We start from the raw sequence: 17,500 nt of genomic DNA on the forward strand, positions 1-17,500 counted from the left end.
TGGGAGGAGAATTTTAAAAAAAACTCAATACAACTGGAAATCAGCCCCCCGAAACGAGAACGGGGACCCATGAATGGCGGCCCATGACTTGAGGTTGCGTGTAACGGTGAAATAAACATCACGGCTGTGACGAAACGGTGCTGTTATTGCCCCACGGCTCACTCCCTTTCGTGATGTGTTGCTTTAATGTGACCTAAGTAAGTGATCTAAATTAGCAGGTGTTTTTTTGTTTGTTTGTTTGTTTTTAACAGCAAATATTGGGCTTGTCCCACCCATGAGCTGTAACTGTGATTGGTTGTAGTTCTGCTCTGCGTTGACATCCTGTAACAGACTTTCCCCCCCATGTTGTCAGTTTCCTCAAACGTACACTGACCCCTACTGGCAGGCTTGGGTTACTTTTATCCACAGCATTCCCTCCACAGAGTTCTTGTTGAATATTTTCCAGTGTTTTGTTTTGAGAGCAACTGGCTATAATTAAGCCAAACTACAACTGATTGGTTTCCATCCCATGGCAGGCCATGCAGGTGGGCTTAAACGGCATCTGACGCTGAAATGTTTCGACTCTGAAGACTCCAAAGACCGTATGAAATGTAACACAAGGACGTACATGTAAAAGAAAGGGTAATGCGTTGTAGATTTGTGAAAGCGTAAAGTAAGATGGAGTAAAAGTAAGAAAAGCAAGTGAAAGAATGTGCATGTAAGTGCTTGAGGATGGCAAAAGCTTACAGCACCTGGTATTCCCAGGCGGTCTCCCATCCAAGTACTAACCAGGCCCGACCCTGCTTAGCTTCCGAGATCAGACGAGATCGGGCGTGCTCAGGGTGGTATGGCCGTAAGCGAGAGCACTGCTTCCACTCAGCCTATTTATAAGCATGCGGCAAAAGACGGCTGCCTTTTCCACACTACAGGGGACACACATTTACTCGCCCTCCTTTCTTACTTCCAAAGCAACCCCACCAAGCTCATTCAAACCAATCACACATTTCATTGCTCTCTCCTGTCCTCCTTCTCTTTTCACAAAAAAAAATAAAACAACAAAACTTGCTCTTTTGGCTGACACTTGAACATTCAGCAACAAAGGCTAACGCCGGCCGCCAGACTCGGCCTTGTCAACATAAAAGTCACATAAGCCACATGAGTCGAATGGGCTTGTGAAACGGGACAATTACAAAATCACAAATCTTTCTCAACTGTCTTGGCTCCTTTTATTTACACCCCTAAATTCCACATACTAAGGTACAACAGGAATACGGGATAAATGCAGAGGCTACTTCCTACCAATATGGAAGCCGGGCAAAAAAAAAAAAAGAAAAAAGCTCACGCTAGCACGCCGGGCGAAGCATCGCTCTGAGGTGAGTTGCGAGTCGCAGGGATGCCGGTGAAGCAGGCTCGGGCTGAGTGGGCCAGCCAGCCTTTTGACTTAGGGAAGTGGCGTCGCCATGTCAAGTTCAAAGAGCTCTGTGAAGCTTTAGGGGGACAAAAGAACAACTGTTGTAGATGCAGGCAGGTCTGGGAGGAGAATTTTAAAAAAACTCAATACAACTGGAAATCAGCCCCCCGAAACGAGAACGGGGACCCATGAATGGCGGCCCATGACTTGAGGTTGCGTGTAACGGTGAAATAAACATCACGGCTGTGACGAAACGGTGCTGTTATTGCCCCACGGCTCACTCCCTTTCGTGATGTGTTGCTTTAATGTGACCTAAGTAAGTGATCTAAATTAGCAGGTGTTTTTTTGTTTGTTTGTTTGTTTTTAACAGCAAATATTGGGCTTGTCCCACCCATGAGCTGTAACTGTGATTGGTTGTAGTTCTGCTCTGCGTTGACATCCTGTAACAGACTTTCCCCCCCATGTTGTCAGTTTCCTCAAACGTACACTGACCCCTACTGGCAGGCTTGGGTTACTTTTATCCACAGCATTCCCTCCACAGAGTTCTTGTTGAATATTTTCCAGTGTTTTGTTTTGAGAGCAACTGGCTATAATTAAGCCAAACTACAACTGATTGGTTTCCATCCCATGGCAGGCCATGCAGGTGGGCTTAAACGGCATCTGACGCTGAAATGTTTCGACTCTGAAGACTCCAAAGACCGTATGAAATGTAACACAAGGACGTACATGTAAAAGAAAGGGTAATGCGTTGTAGATTTGTGAAAGCGTAAAGTAAGATGGAGTAAAAGTAAGAAAAGCAAGTGAAAGAATGTGCTTGAGGATGGCAAAAGCTTACAGCACCTGGTATTCCCAGGCGGTCTCCCATCCAAGTACTAACCAGGCCCGACCCTGCTTAGCTTCCGAGATCAGACGAGATCGGGCGTGCTCAGGGTGGTATGGCCGTAAGCGAGAGCACTGCTTCCACTCAGCCTATTTATAAGCATGCGGCAAAAGACGGCTGCCTTTTCCACACTACAGGGGACACACATTTACTCGCCCTCCTTTCTTACTTCCAAAGCAACCCCACCAAGCTCATTCAAACCAATCACACATTTCATTGCTCTCTCCTGTCCTCCTTCTGTTTTCACAAAAAAATAAAACAACAAAACTTGCTCTTTTGGCTGACACTTGAACATTCAGCAACAAAGGCTAACGCCGGCCGCCAGACTCGGCCTTGTCAACATAAAAGTCACATAAGCCACATGAGTCGAATGGGCTTGTGAAACGGGACAATTACAAAATCACAAATCTTTCTCAACTGTCTTGGCTCCTTTTATTTACACCCCTAAATTCCACATACTAAGGTACAACAGGAATACGGGATAAATGCAGAGGCTACTTCCTACCAATATGGAAGCCGGGCAAAAAAAAAAAAAGAAAAAAGCTCACGCTAGCACGCCGGGCGAAGCATCGCTCTGAGGTGAGTTGCGAGTCGCAGGGATGCCGGTGAAGCAGGCTCGGGCTGAGTGGGCCAGCCAGCCTTTTGACTTAGGGAAGTGGCGTCGCCATGTCAAGTTCAAAGAGCTCTGTGAAGCTTTAGGGGGACAAAAGAACAACTGTTGTAGATGCAGGCAGGTCTGGGAGGAGAATTTTAAAAAAAACTCAATACAACTGGAAATCAGCCCCCCGAAACGAGAACGGGGACCCATGAATGGCGGCCCATGACTTGAGGTTGCGTGTAACGGTGAAATAAACATCACGGCTGTGACGAAACGGTGCTGTTATTGCCCCACGGCTCACTCCCTTTCGTGATGTGTTGCTTTAATGTGACCTAAGTAAGTGATCTAAATTAGCAGGTGTTTTTTTGTTTGTTTGTTTGTTTTTAACAGCAAATATTGGGCTTGTCCCACCCATGAGCTGTAACTGTGATTGGTTGTAGTTCTGCTCTGCGTTGACATCCTGTAACAGACTTTCCCCCCCATGTTGTCAGTTTCCTCAAACGTACACTGACCCCTACTGGCAGGCTTGGGTTACTTTTATCCACAGCATTCCCTCCACAGAGTTCTTGTTGAATATTTTCCAGTGTTTTGTTTTGAGAGCAACTGGCTATAATTAAGCCAAACTACAACTGATTGGTTTCCATCCCATGGCAGGCCATGCAGGTGGGCTTAAACGGCATCTGACGCTGAAATGTTTCGACTCTGAAGACTCCAAAGACCGTATGAAATGTAACACAAGGACGTACATGTAAAAGAAAGGGTAATGCGTTGTAGATTTGTGAAAGCGTAAAGTAAGATGGAGTAAAAGTAAGAAAAGCAAGTGAAAGAATGTGCATGTAAGTGCTTGAGGATGGCAAAAGCTTACAGCACCTGGTATTCCCAGGCGGTCTCCCATCCAAGTACTAACCAGGCCCGACCCTGCTTAGCTTCCGAGATCAGACGAGATCGGGCGTGCTCAGGGTGGTATGGCCGTAAGCGAGAGCACTGCTTCCACTCAGCCTATTTATAAGCATGCGGCAAAAGACGGCTGCCTTTTCCACACTACAGGGGACACACATTTACTCGCCCTCCTTTCTTACTTCCAAAGCAACCCCACCAAGCTCATTCAAACCAATCACACATTTCATTGCTCTCTCCTGTCCTCCTTCTCTTTTCACAAAAAAAAATAAAACAACAAAACTTGCTCTTTTGGCTGACACTTGAACATTCAGCAACAAAGGCTAACGCCGGCCGCCAGACTCGGCCTTGTCAACATAAAAGTCACATAAGCCACATGAGTCGAATGGGCTTGTGAAACGGGACAATTACAAAATCACAAATCTTTCTCAACTGTCTTGGCTCCTTTTATTTACACCCCTAAATTCCACATACTAAGGTACAACAGGAATACGGGATAAATGCAGAGGCTACTTCCTACCAATATGGAAGCCGGGCAAAAAAAAAAAAAGAAAAAAGCTCACGCTAGCACGCCGGGCGAAGCATCGCTCTGAGGTGAGTTGCGAGTCGCAGGGATGCCGGTGAAGCAGGCTCGGGCTGAGTGGGCCAGCCAGCCTTTTGACTTAGGGAAGTGGCGTCGCCATGTCAAGTTCAAAGAGCTCTGTGAAGCTTTAGGGGGACAAAAGAACAACTGTTGTAGATGCAGGCAGGTCTGGGAGGAGAATTTTAAAAAAACTCAATACAACTGGAAATCAGCCCCCCGAAACGAGAACGGGGACCCATGAATGGCGGCCCATGACTTGAGGTTGCGTGTAACGGTGAAATAAACATCACGGCTGTGACGAAACGGTGCTGTTATTGCCCCACGGCTCACTCCCTTTCGTGATGTGTTGCTTTAATGTGACCTAAGTAAGTGATCTAAATTAGCAGGTGTTTTTTTGTTTGTTTGTTTGTTTTTAACAGCAAATATTGGGCTTGTCCCACCCATGAGCTGTAACTGTGATTGGTTGTAGTTCTGCTCTGCGTTGACATCCTGTAACAGACTTTCCCCCCCATGTTGTCAGTTTCCTCAAACGTACACTGACCCCTACTGGCAGGCTTGGGTTACTTTTATCCACAGCATTCCCTCCACAGAGTTCTTGTTGAATATTTTCCAGTGTTTTGTTTTGAGAGCAACTGGCTATAATTAAGCCAAACTACAACTGATTGGTTTCCATCCCATGGCAGGCCATGCAGGTGGGCTTAAACGGCATCTGACGCTGAAATGTTTCGACTCTGAAGACTCCAAAGACCGTATGAAATGTAACACAAGGACGTACATGTAAAAGAAAGGGTAATGCGTTGTAGATTTGTGAAAGCGTAAAGTAAGATGGAGTAAAAGTAAGAAAAGCAAGTGAAAGAATGTGCTTGAGGATGGCAAAAGCTTACAGCACCTGGTATTCCCAGGCGGTCTCCCATCCAAGTACTAACCAGGCCCGACCCTGCTTAGCTTCCGAGATCAGACGAGATCGGGCGTGCCCAGGGTGGTATGGCCGTAAGCGAGAGCACTGCTTCCACTCAGCCTATTTATAAGCATGCGGCAAAAGACGGCTGCCTTTTCCACACTACAGGGGACACACATTTACTCGCCCTCCTTTCTTACTTCCAAAGCAACCCCACCAAGCTCATTCAAACCAATCACACATTTCATTGCTCTCTCCTGTCCTCCTTCTCTTTTCACAAAAAAAATAAAACAACAAAACTTGCTCTTTTGGCTGACACTTGAACATTCAGCAACAAAGGCTAACGCCGGCCGCCAGACTCGGCCTTGTCAACATAAAAGTCACATAAGCCACATGAGTCGAATGGGCTTGTGAAACGGGACAATTACAAAATCACAAATCTTTCTCAACTGTCTTGGCTCCTTTTATTTACACCCCTAAATTCCACATACTAAGGTACAACAGGAATACGGGATAAATGCAGAGGCTACTTCCTACCAATATGGAAGCCGGGCAAAAAAAAAAAAAGAAAAAAGCTCACGCTAGCACGCCGGGCGAAGCATCGCTCTGAGGTGAGTTGCGAGTCGCAGGGATGCCGGTGAAGCAGGCTCGGGCTGAGTGGGCCAGCCAGCCTTTTGACTTAGGGAAGTGGCGTCGCCATGTCAAGTTCAAAGAGCTCTGTGAAGCTTTAGGGGGACAAAAGAACAACTGTTGTAGATGCAGGCAGGTCTGGGAGGAGAATTTTAAAAAAACTCAATACAACTGGAAATCAGCCCCCCGAAACGAGAACGGGGACCCATGAATGGCGGCCCATGACTTGAGGTTGCGTGTAACGGTGAAATAAACATCACGGCTGTGACGAAACGGTGCTGTTATTGCCCCACGGCTCACTCCCTTTCGTGATGTGTTGCTTTAATGTGACCTAAGTAAGTGATCTAAATTAGCAGGTGTTTTTTTGTTTGTTTGTTTGTTTTTAACAGCAAATATTGGGCTTGTCCCACCCATGAGCTGTAACTGTGATTGGTTGTAGTTCTGCTCTGCGTTGACATCCTGTAACAGACTTTCCCCCCCATGTTGTCAGTTTCCTCAAACGTACACTGACCCCTACTGGCAGGCTTGGGTTACTTTTATCCACAGCATTCCCTCCACAGAGTTCTTGTTGAATATTTTCCAGTGTTTTGTTTTGAGAGCAACTGGCTATAATTAAGCCAAACTACAACTGATTGGTTTCCATCCCATGGCAGGCCATGCAGGTGGGCTTAAACGGCATCTGACGCTGAAATGTTTCGACTCTGAAGACTCCAAAGACCGTATGAAATGTAACACAAGGACGTACATGTAAAAGAAAGGGTAATGCGTTGTAGATTTGTGAAAGCGTAAAGTAAGATGGAGTAAAAGTAAGAAAAGCAAGTGAAAGAATGTGCTTGAGGATGGCAAAAGCTTACAGCACCTGGTATTCCCAGGCGGTCTCCCATCCAAGTACTAACCAGGCCCTACCCTGCTTAGCTTCCGAGATCAGACGAGATCGGGCGTGCTCAGGGTGGTATGGCCATAAGCGAGAGCACTGCTTCCACTCAGCCTATTTATAAGCATGCGGCAAAAGACGGCTGCCTTTTCCACACTACAGGGGACACACATTTACTCGCCCTCCTTTCTTACTTCCAAAGCAACCCCACCAAGCTCATTCAAACCAATCACACATTTCATTGCTCTCTCCTGTCCTCCTTCTCTTTTCACAAAAAAAATAAAACAACAAAACTTGCTCTTTTGGCTGACACTTGAACATTCAGCAACAAAGGCTAACGCCGGCCGCCAGACTCGGCCTTGTCAACATAAAAGTCACATAAGCCACATGAGTTGAATGGGCTTGTGAAACGGGACAATTACAAAATCACAAATCTTTCTCAACTGTCTTGGCTCCTTTTATTTACACCCCTAAATTCCACATACTAAGGTACAACAGGAATACGGGATAAATGCAGAGGCTACTTCCTACCAATATGGAAGCCGGGCAAAAAAAAAAAAAGAAAAAAGCTCACGCTAGCACGCCGGGCGAAGCATCGCTCTGAGGTGAGTTGCGAGTCGCAGGGATGCCGGTGAAGCAGGCTCGGGCTGAGTGGGCCAGCCAGCCTTTTGACTTAGGGAAGTGGCGTCGCCATGTCAAGTTCAAAGAGCTCTGTGAAGCTTTAGGGGGACAAAAGAACAACTGTTGTAGATGCAGGCAGGTCTGGGAGGAGAATTTTAAAAAAACTCAATACAACTGGAAATCAGCCCCCCGAAACGAGAACGGGGACCCATGAATGGCGGCCCATGACTTGAGGTTGCGTGTAACGGTGAAATAAACATCACGGCTGTGACGAAACGGTGCTGTTATTGCCCCACGGCTCACTCCCTTTCGTGATGTGTTGCTTTAATGTGACCTAAGTAAGTGATCTAAATTAGCAGGTGTTTTTTTGTTTGTTTGTTTGTTTTTAACAGCAAATATTGGGCTTGTCCCACCCATGAGCTGTAACTGTGATTGGTTGTAGTTCTGCTCTGCGTTGACATCCTGTAACAGACTTTCCCCCCCATGTTGTCAGTTTCCTCAAACGTACACTGACCCCTACTGGCAGGCTTGGGTTACTTTTATCCACAGCATTCCCTCCACAGAGTTCTTGTTGAATATTTTCCAGTGTTTTGTTTTGAGAGCAACTGGCTATAATTAAGCCAAACTACAACTGATTGGTTTCCATCCCATGGCAGGCCATGCAGGTGGGCTTAAACGGCATCTGACGCTGAAATGTTTCGACTCTGAAGACTCCAAAGACCGTATGAAATGTAACACAAGGACGTACATGTAAAAGAAAGGGTAATGCGTTGTAGATTTGTGAAAGCGTAAAGTAAGATGGAGTAAAAGTAAGAAAAGCAAGTGAAAGAATGTGCTTGAGGATGGCAAAAGCTTACAGCACCTGGTATTCCCAGGCGGTCTCCCATCCAAGTACTAACCAGGCCCGACCCTGCTTAGCTTCCGAGATCAGACGAGATCGGGCGTGCTCAGGGTGGTATGGCCGTAAGCGAGAGCACTGCTTCCACTCAGCCTATTTATAAGCATGCGGCAAAAGACGGCTGCCTTTTCCACACTACAGGGGACACACATTTACTCGCCCTCCTTTCTTACTTCCAAAGCAACCCCACCAAGCTCATTCAAACCAATCACACATTTCATTGCTCTCTCCTGTCCTCCTTCTCTTTTCACAAAAAAAATAAAACAACAAAACTTGCTCTTTTGGCTGACACTTGAACATTCAGCAACAAAGGCTAACGCCGGCCGCCAGACTCGGCCTTGTCAACATAAAAGTCACATAAGCCACATGAGTCGAATGGGCTTGTGAAACGGGACAATTACAAAATCACAAATCTTTCTCAACTGTCTTGGCTCCTTTTATTTACACCCCTAAATTCCACATACTAAGGTACAACAGGAATACGGGATAAATGCAGAGGCTACTTCCTACCAATATGGAAGCCGGGCAAAAAAAAAAAAAAGAAAAAAGCTCACGCTAGCACGCCGGGCGAAGCATCGCTCTGAGGTGAGTTGCGAGTCGCAGGGATGCCGGTGAAGCAGGCTCGGGCTGAGTGGGCCAGCCAGCCTTTTGACTTAGGGAAGTGGCGTCGCCATGTCAAGTTCAAAGAGCTCTGTGAAGCTTTAGGGGGACAAAAGAACAACTGTTGTAGATGCAGGCAGGTCTGGGAGGAGAATTTAAAAAAAACTCAATACAACTGGAAATCAGCCCCCCGAAACGAGAACGGGGACCCATGAATGGCGGCCCATGACTTGAGGTTGCGTGTAACGGTGAAATAAACATCACGGCTGTGACGAAACGGTGCTGTTATTGCCCCACGGCTCACTCCCTTTCGTGATGTGTTGCTTTAATGTGACCTAAGTAAGTGATCTAAATTAGCAGGTGTTTTTTTGTTTGTTTGTTTGTTTTTAACAGCAAATATTGGGCTTGTCCCACCCATGAGCTGTAACTGTGATTGGTTGTAGTTCTGCTCTGCGTTGACATCCTGTAACAGACTTTCCCCCCCATGTTGTCAGTTTCCTCAAACGTACACTGACCCCTACTGGCAGGCTTGGGTTACTTTTATCCACAGCATTCCCTCCACAGAGTTCTTGTTGAATATTTTCCAGTGTTTTGTTTTGAGAGCAACTGGCTATAATTAAGCCAAACTACAACTGATTGGTTTCCATCCCATGGCAGGCCATGCAGGTGGGCTTAAACGGCATCTGACGCTGAAATGTTTCGACTCTGAAGACTCCAAAGACCGTATGAAATGTAACACAAGGACGTACATGTAAAAGAAAGGGTAATGCGTTGTAGATTTGTGAAAGCGTAAAGTAAGATGGAGTAAAAGTAAGAAAAGCAAGTGAAAGAATGTGCTTGAGGATGGCAAAAGCTTACAGCACCTGGTATTCCCAGGCGGTCTCCCATCCAAGTACTAACCAGGCCCAACCCTGCTTAGCTTCCGAGATCAGACGAGATCGGGCATGCTCAGGGTGGTATGGCCGTAAGCGAGAGCACTGCTTCCACTCAGCCTATTTATAAGCATGCGGCAAAAGACGGCTGCCTTTTCCACACTACAGGGGACACACATTTACTCGCCCTCCTTTCTTACTTCCAAAGCAACCCCACCAAGCTCATTCAAACCAATCACACATTTCATTGCTCTCTCCTGTCCTCCTTCTCTTTTCACAAAAAAAATAAAACAACAAAACTTGCTCTTTTGGCTGACACTTGAACATTCAGCAACAAAGGCTAACGCCGGCCGCCAGACTCGGCCTTGTCAACATAAAAGTCACATAAGCCACATGAGTCGAATGGGCTTGTGAAACGGGACAATTACAAAATCACAAATCTTTCTCAACTGTCTTGGCTCCTTTTATTTACACCCCTAAATTCCACATACTAAGGTACAACAGGAATACGGGATAAATGCAGAGGCTACTTCCTACCAATATGGAAGCCGGGCAAAAAAAAAAAAAGAAAAAAGCTCACGCTAGCACGCCGGGCGAAGCATCGCTCTGAGGTGAGTTGCGAGTCGCAGGGATGCCGGTGAAGCAGGCTCGGGCTGAGTGGGCCAGCCAGCCTTTTGACTTAGGGAAGTGGCGTCGCCATGTCAAGTTCAAAGAGCTCTGTGAAGCTTTAGGGGGACAAAAGAACAACTGTTGTAGATGCAGGCAGGTCTGGGAGGAGAATTTTAAAAAAACTCAATACAACTGGAAATCAGCCCCCCGAAACGAGAACGGGGACCCATGAATGGCGGCCCATGACTTGAGGTTGCGTGTAACGGTGAAATAAACATCACGGCTGTGACGAAACGGTGCTGTTATTGCCCCACGGCTCACTCCCTTTCGTGATGTGTTGCTTTAATGTGACCTAAGTAAGTGATCTAAATTAGCAGGTGTTTTTTTGTTTGTTTGTTTGTTTTTAACAGCAAATATTGGGCTTGTCCCACCCATGAGCTGTAACTGTGATTGGTTGTAGTTCTGCTCTGCGTTGACATCCTGTAACAGACTTTCCCCCCCATGTTGTCAGTTTCCTCAAACGTACACTGACCCCTACTGGCAGGCTTGGGTTACTTTTATCCACAGCATTCCCTCCACAGAGTTCTTGTTGAATATTTTCCAGTGTTTTGTTTTGAGAGCAACTGGCTATAATTAAGCCAAACTACAACTGATTGGTTTCCATCCCATGGCAGGCCATGCAGGTGGGCTTAAACGGCATCTGACGCTGAAATGTTTCGACTCTGAAGACTCCAAAGACCGTATGAAATGTAACACAAGGACGTACATGTAAAAGAAAGGGTAATGCGTTGTAGATTTGTGAAAGCGTAAAGTAAGATGGAGTAAAAGTAAGAAAAGCAAGTGAAAGAATGTGCTTGAGGATGGCAAAAGCTTACAGCACCTGGTATTCCCAGGCGGTCTCCCATCCAAGTACTAACCAGGCCCGACCCTGCTTAGCTTCCGAGATCAGACGAGATCGGGCGTGCTCAGGGTGGTATGGCCGTAAGCGAGAGCACTGCTTCCACTCAGCCTATTTATAAGCATGCGGCAAAAGACGGCTGCCTTTTCCACACTACAGGGGACACACATTTACTCGCCCTCCTTTCTTACTTCCAAAGCAACCCCACCAAGCTCATTCAAACCAATCACACATTTCATTGCTCTCTCCTGTCCTCCTTCTGTTTTCACAAAAAAATAAAACAACAAAACTTGCTCTTTTGGCTGACACTTGAACATTCAGCAACAAAGGCTAACGCCGGCCGCCAGACTCGGCCTTGTCAACATAAAAGTCACATAAGCCACATGAGTCGAATGGGCTTGTGAAACGGGACAATTACAAAATCACAAATCTTTCTCAACTGTCTTGGCTCCTTTTATTTACACCCCTAAATTCCACATACTAAGGTACAACAGGAATACGGGATAAATGCAGAGGCTACTTCCTACCAATATGGAAGCCGGGCAAAAAAAAAAAAAGAAAAAAGCTCACGCTAGCACGCCGGGCGAAGCATCGCTCTGAGGTGAGTTGCGAGTCGCAGGGATGCCGGTGAAGCAGGCTCGGGCTGAGTGGGCCAGCCAGCCTTTTGACTTAGGGAAGTGGCGTCGCCATGTCAAGTTCAAAGAGCTCTGTGAAGCTTTAGGGGGACAAAAGAACAACTGTTGTAGATGCAGGCAGGTCTGGGAGGAGAATTTTAAAAAAAACTCAATACAACTGGAAATCAGCCCCCCGAAACGAGAACGGGGACCCATGAATGGCGGCCCATGACTTGAGGTTGCGTGTAACGGTGAAATAAACATCACGGCTGTGACGAAACGGTGCTGTTATTGCCCCACGGCTCACTCCCTTTCGTGATGTGTTGCTTTAATGTGACCTAAGTAAGTGATCTAAATTAGCAGGTGTTTTTTTGTTTGTTTGTTTGTTTTTAACAGCAAATATTGGGCTTGTCCCACCCATGAGCTGTAACTGTGATTGGTTGTAGTTCTGCTCTGCGTTGACATCCTGTAACAGACTTTCCCCCCCATGTTGTCAGTTTCCTCAAACGTACACTGACCCCTACTGGCAGGCTTGGGTTACTTTTATCCACAGCATTCCCTCCACAGAGTTCTTGTTGAATATTTTCCAGTGTTTTGTTTTGAGAGCAACTGGCTATAATTAAGCCAAACTACAACTGATTGGTTTCCATCCCATGGCAGGCCATGCAGGTGGGCTTAAACGGCATCTGACGCTGAAATGTTTCGACTCTGAAGACTCCAAAGACCGTATGAAATGTAACACAAGGACGTACATGTAAAAGAAAGGGTAATGCGTTGTAGATTTGTGAAAGCGTAAAGTAAGATGGAGTAAAAGTAAGAAAAGCAAGTGAAAGAATGTGCATGTAAGTGCTTGAGGATGGCAAAAGCTTACAGCACCTGGTATTCCCAGGCGGTCTCCCATCCAAGTACTAACCAGGCCCGACCCTGCTTAGCTTCCTAGATCAGACGAGATCAGGCGTGCTCAGGGTGGTATGGCCGTAAGCGAGAACACTGCTTCCACTCAGCCTATTTATAAGCATGCGGCAAAAGACGGCTGCCTTTTCCACACTACAGGGGACACACATTTACTCGCCCTCCTTTCTTACTTCCAAAGCAACCCCACCAAGCTCATTCAAACCAATCACACATTTCATTGCTCTCTCCTGTCCTCCTTCTCTTTTCACAAAAAAAATAAAACAACAAAACTTGCTCTTTTGGCTGACACTTGAACATTCAGCAACAAAGGCTAACGCCGGCCGCCAGACTCGGCCTTGTCAACCTAAAAGTCACATAAGCCACATGAGTCGAATGGGCTTGTGAAACGGGACAATTACAAAATCACAAATCTTTCTCAACTGTCTTGGCTCCTTTTATTTACACCCCTAAATTCCACATACTAAGGTACAACAGGAATACGGGATAAATGCAGAGGCTACTTCCTACCAATATGGAAGCCGGGCAAAAAAAAAAAAAGAAAAAAGCTCACGCTAGCACGCCGGGCGAAGCATCGCTCTGAGGTGAGTTGCGAGTCGCAGGGATGCCGGTGAAGCAGGCTCGGGCTGAGTGGGCCAGCCAGCCTTTTGACTTAGGGAAGTGGCGTCGCCATGTCAAGTTCAAAGAGCTCTGTGAAGCTTTAGGGGGACAAAAGAACAACTGTTGTAGATGCAGGCAGGTCTGGGAGGAGAATTTTAAAAAAACTCAATACAACTGGAAATCAGCCCCCCGAAACGAGAACGGGGACCCATGAATGGCGGCCCATGACTTGAGGTTGCGTGTAACGGTGAAATAAACATCACGGCTGTGACGAAACGGTGCTGTTATTGCCCCACGGCTCACTCCCTTTCGTGATGTGTTGCTTTAATGTGACCTAAGTAAGTGATCTAAATTAGCAGGTGTTTTTTTGTTTGTTTGTTTGTTTTTAACAGCAAATATTGGGCTTGTCCCACCCATGAGCTGTAACTGTGATTGGTTGTAGTTCTGCTCTGCGTTGACATCCTGTAACAGACTTTCCCCCCCATGTTGTCAGTTTCCTCAAACGTACACTGACCCCTACTGGCAGGCTTGGGTTACTTTTATCCACAGCATTCCCTCCACAGAGTTCTTGTTGAATATTTTCCAGTGTTTTGTTTTGAGAGCAACTGGCTATAATTAAGCCAAACTACAACTGATTGGTTTCCATCCCATGGCAGGCCATGCAGGTGGGCTTAAACGGCATCTGACGCTGAAATGTTTCGACTCTGAAGACTCCAAAGACCGTATGAAATGTAACACAAGGACGTACATGTAAAAGAAAGGGTAATGCGTTGTAGATTTGTGAAAGCGTAAAGTAAGATGGAGTAAAAGTAAGAAAAGCAAGTGAAAGAATGTGCTTGAGGATGGCAAAAGCTTACAGCACCTGGTATTCCCAGGCGGTCTCCCATCCAAGTACTAACCAGGCCCGACCCTGCTTAGCTTCCGAGATCAGACGAGATCGGGCGTGCTCAGGGTGGTATGGCCGTAAGCGAGAGCACTGCTTCCACTCAGCCTATTTATAAGCATGCGGCAAAAGACGGCTGCCTTTTCCACACTACAGGGGACACACATTTACTCGCCCTCCTTTCTTACTTCCAAAGCAACCCCACCAAGCTCATTCAAACCAATCACACATTTCATTGCTCTCTCCTGTCCTCCTTCTCTTTTCACAAAAAAAATAAAACAACAAAACTTGCTCTTTTGGCTGACACTTGAACATTCAGCAACAAAGGCTAACGCCGGCCGCCAGACTCGGCCTTGTCAACATAAAAGTCACATAAGCCACATGAGTCGAATGGGCTTGTGAAACGGGACAATTACAAAATCACAAATCTTTCTCAACTGTCTTGGCTCCTTTTATTTACACCCCTAAATTCCACATACTAAGGTACAACAGGAATACGGGATAAATGCAGAGGCTACTTCCTACCAATATGGAAGCCGGGCAAAAAAAAAAAAAGAAAAAAGCTCACGCTAGCACGCCGGGCGAAGCATCGCTCTGAGGTGAGTTGCGAGTCGCAGGGATGCCGGTGAAGCAGGCTCGGGCTGAGTGGGCCAGCCAGCCTTTTGACTTAGGGAAGTGGCGTCGCCATGTCAAGTTCAAAGAGCTCTGTGAAGCTTTAGGGGGACAAAAGAACAACTGTTGTAGATGCAGGCAGGTCTGGGAGGAGAATTTAAAAAAAACTCAATACAACTGGAAATCAGCCCCCCGAAACGAGAACGGGGACCCATGAATGGCGGCCCATGACTTGAGGTTGCGTGTAACGGTGAAATAAACATCACGGCTGTGACGAAACGGTGCTGTTATTGCCCCACGGCTCACTCCCTTTCGTGATGTGTTGCTTTAATGTGACCTAAGTAAGTGATCTAAATTAGCAGGTGTTTTTTTGTTTGTTTGTTTGTTTTTAACAGCAAATATTGGGCTTGTCCCACCCATGAGCTGTAACTGTGATTGGTTGTAGTTCTGCTCTGCGTTGACATCCTGTAACAGACTTTCCCCCCCATGTTGTCAGTTTCCTCAAACGTACACTGACCCCTACTGGCAGGCTTGGGTTACTTTTATCCACAGCATTCCCTCCACAGAGTTCTTGTTGAATATTTTCCAGTGTTTTGTTTTGAGAGCAACTGGCTATAATTAAGCCAAACTACAACTGATTGGTTTCCATCCCATGGCAGGCCATGCAGGTGGGCTTAAACGGCATCTGACGCTGAAATGTTTCGACTCTGAAGACTCCAAAGACCGTATGAAATGTAACACAAGGACGTACATGTAAAAGAAAGGGTAATGCGTTGTAGATTTGTGAAAGCGTAAAGTAAGATGGAGTAAAAGTAAGAAAAGCAAGTGAAAGAATGTGCTTGAGGATGGCAAAAGCTTACAGCACCTGGTATTCCCAGGCGGTCTCCCATCCAAGTACTAACCAGGCCCGACCCTGCTTAGCTTCCGAGATCAGACGAGATCAGGCATGCTCAGGGTGGTATGGCCGTAAGCGAGAGCACTGCTTCCACTCAGCCTATTTATAAGCATGCGGCAAAAGACGGCTGCCTTTTCCACACTACAGGGGACACACATTTACTCGCCCTCCTTTCTTACTTCCAAAGCAACCCCACCAAGCTCATTCAAACCAATCACACATTTCATTGCTCTCTCCTGTCCTCCTTCTCTTTTCACAAAAAAAATAAAACAACAAAACTTGCTCTTTTGGCTGACACTTGAACATTCAGCAACAAAGGCTAACGCCGGCCGCCAGACTCGGCCTTGTCAACATAAAAGTCACATAAGCCACATGAGTCGAATGGGCTTGTGAAACGGGACAATTACAAAATCACAAATCTTTCTCAACTGTCTTGGCTCCTTTTATTTACACCCCTAAATTCCACATACTAAGGTACAACAGGAATACGGGATAAATGCAGAGGCTACTTCCTACCAATATGGAAGCCGGGCAAAAAAAAAAAAAGAAAAAAGCTCACGCTAGCACGCCGGGCGAAGCATCGCTCTGAGGTGAGTTGCGAGTCGCAGGGATGCCGGTGAAGCAGGCTCGGGCTGAGTGGGCCAGCCAGCCTTTTGACTTAGGGAAGTGGCGTCGCCATGTCAAGTTCAAAGAGCTCTGTGAAGCTTTAGGGGGACAAAAGAACAACTGTTGTAGATGCAGGCAGGTCTGGGAGGAGAATTTTAAAAAAACTCAATACAACTGGAAATCAGCCCCCCGAAACGAGAACGGGGACCCATGAATGGCGGCCCATGACTTAAATTAGCAGGTGTTTTTTTGTTTGTTTGTTTGTTTTTAACAGCAAATATTGGGCTTGTCCCACCCATGAGCTGTAACTGTGATTGGTTGTAGTTCTGCTCTGCGTTGACATCCTGTAACAGACTTTCCCCCCCATGTTGTCAGTTTCCTCAAACGTACACTGACCCCTACTGGCAGGCTTGGGTTACTTTTATCCACAGCATTCCCTCCACAGAGTTCTTGTTGAATATTTTCCAGTGTTTTGTTTTGAGAGCAACTGGCTATAATTAAGCCAAACTACAACTGATTGGTTTCCATCCCATGGCAGGCCATGCAGGTGGGCTTAAACGGCATCTGACGCTGAAATGTTTCGACTCTGAAGACTCCAAAGACCGTATGAAATGTAACACAAGGACGTACATGTAAAAGAAAGGGTAATGCGTTGTAGATTTGTGAAAGCGTAAAGTAAGATGGAGTAAAAGTAAGAAAAGCAAGTGAAAGAATGTGCATGTAAGTGCTTGAGGATGGCAAAAGCTTACAGCACCTGGTATTCCCAGGCGGTCTCCCATCCAAGTACTAACCAGGCCCGACCCTGCTTAGCTTCCGAGATCAGACAAGATCGGGCGTGCTCAGGGTGGTATGGCCGTAAGCGAGAGCACTGCTTCCACTCAGCCTATTTATAAGCATGCGGCAAAAGACGGCTGCCTTTTCCACACTACAGGGGACACACATTTACTCGCCCTCCTTTCTTACTTCCAAAGCAACCCCACCAAGCTCATTCAAACCAATCACACATTTCATTGCTCTCTCCTGTCCTCCTTCTCTTTTCACAAAAAAAATAAAACAACAAAACTTGCTCTTTTGGCTGACACTTGAACATTCAGCAACAAAGGCTAACGCCGGCCGCCAGACTCGGCCTT

The 17,500-nt window shown here is 46.3% G+C and overlaps 12 non-coding genes across 12 annotated transcripts; all 12 read right to left on the reverse strand.

Annotated features, from left to right (window-relative positions):
* Positions 1 to 719: 719 nt before the first annotated feature.
* Positions 720 to 838, reverse strand: LOC140576223 (5S ribosomal RNA). Its single transcript, XR_011981448.1, has one exon. It is a non-coding gene; the product is annotated as a 5S ribosomal RNA (ribosomal RNA).
* Positions 839 to 2,218: 1,380 nt separating this feature from the next.
* On the reverse strand, positions 2,219 to 2,337 carry LOC140576224 (5S ribosomal RNA). The gene has a single exon (XR_011981449.1). It is a non-coding gene; the product is annotated as a 5S ribosomal RNA (ribosomal RNA).
* A 1,389-nt stretch (positions 2,338 to 3,726) lies between these two features.
* Positions 3,727 to 3,845, reverse strand: LOC140576225 (5S ribosomal RNA). The gene has a single exon (XR_011981450.1). It is a non-coding gene; the product is annotated as a 5S ribosomal RNA (ribosomal RNA).
* Positions 3,846 to 5,225: 1,380 nt separating this feature from the next.
* Positions 5,226 to 5,344, reverse strand: LOC140576364 (5S ribosomal RNA). The gene has a single exon (XR_011981581.1). It is a non-coding gene; the product is annotated as a 5S ribosomal RNA (ribosomal RNA).
* Positions 5,345 to 6,723: 1,379 nt separating this feature from the next.
* LOC140576402 (5S ribosomal RNA) lies at positions 6,724 to 6,842 on the reverse strand. The gene has a single exon (XR_011981617.1). It is a non-coding gene; the product is annotated as a 5S ribosomal RNA (ribosomal RNA).
* A 1,379-nt stretch (positions 6,843 to 8,221) lies between these two features.
* Positions 8,222 to 8,340, reverse strand: LOC140576226 (5S ribosomal RNA). The gene has a single exon (XR_011981451.1). It is a non-coding gene; the product is annotated as a 5S ribosomal RNA (ribosomal RNA).
* A 1,380-nt stretch (positions 8,341 to 9,720) lies between these two features.
* LOC140576421 (5S ribosomal RNA) lies at positions 9,721 to 9,839 on the reverse strand. The gene has a single exon (XR_011981635.1). It is a non-coding gene; the product is annotated as a 5S ribosomal RNA (ribosomal RNA).
* A 1,379-nt stretch (positions 9,840 to 11,218) lies between these two features.
* LOC140576228 (5S ribosomal RNA) lies at positions 11,219 to 11,337 on the reverse strand. The gene has a single exon (XR_011981452.1). It is a non-coding gene; the product is annotated as a 5S ribosomal RNA (ribosomal RNA).
* Positions 11,338 to 12,726: 1,389 nt separating this feature from the next.
* LOC140575914 (5S ribosomal RNA) lies at positions 12,727 to 12,845 on the reverse strand. Its single transcript, XR_011981167.1, has one exon. It is a non-coding gene; the product is annotated as a 5S ribosomal RNA (ribosomal RNA).
* Positions 12,846 to 14,224: 1,379 nt separating this feature from the next.
* On the reverse strand, positions 14,225 to 14,343 carry LOC140576229 (5S ribosomal RNA). Its single transcript, XR_011981453.1, has one exon. It is a non-coding gene; the product is annotated as a 5S ribosomal RNA (ribosomal RNA).
* A 1,379-nt stretch (positions 14,344 to 15,722) lies between these two features.
* On the reverse strand, positions 15,723 to 15,841 carry LOC140575703 (5S ribosomal RNA). Its single transcript, XR_011980969.1, has one exon. It is a non-coding gene; the product is annotated as a 5S ribosomal RNA (ribosomal RNA).
* A 1,271-nt stretch (positions 15,842 to 17,112) lies between these two features.
* Positions 17,113 to 17,231, reverse strand: LOC140575658 (5S ribosomal RNA). Its single transcript, XR_011980928.1, has one exon. It is a non-coding gene; the product is annotated as a 5S ribosomal RNA (ribosomal RNA).
* Positions 17,232 to 17,500: the final 269 nt, after the last annotated feature.

The sequence above is a fragment of the Salminus brasiliensis genome, chromosome 13 (genome assembly GCF_030463535.1).
Source record: "Salminus brasiliensis chromosome 13, fSalBra1.hap2, whole genome shotgun sequence".
Taxonomy (NCBI): Eukaryota; Metazoa; Chordata; class Actinopteri; order Characiformes; family Bryconidae; genus Salminus; species Salminus brasiliensis.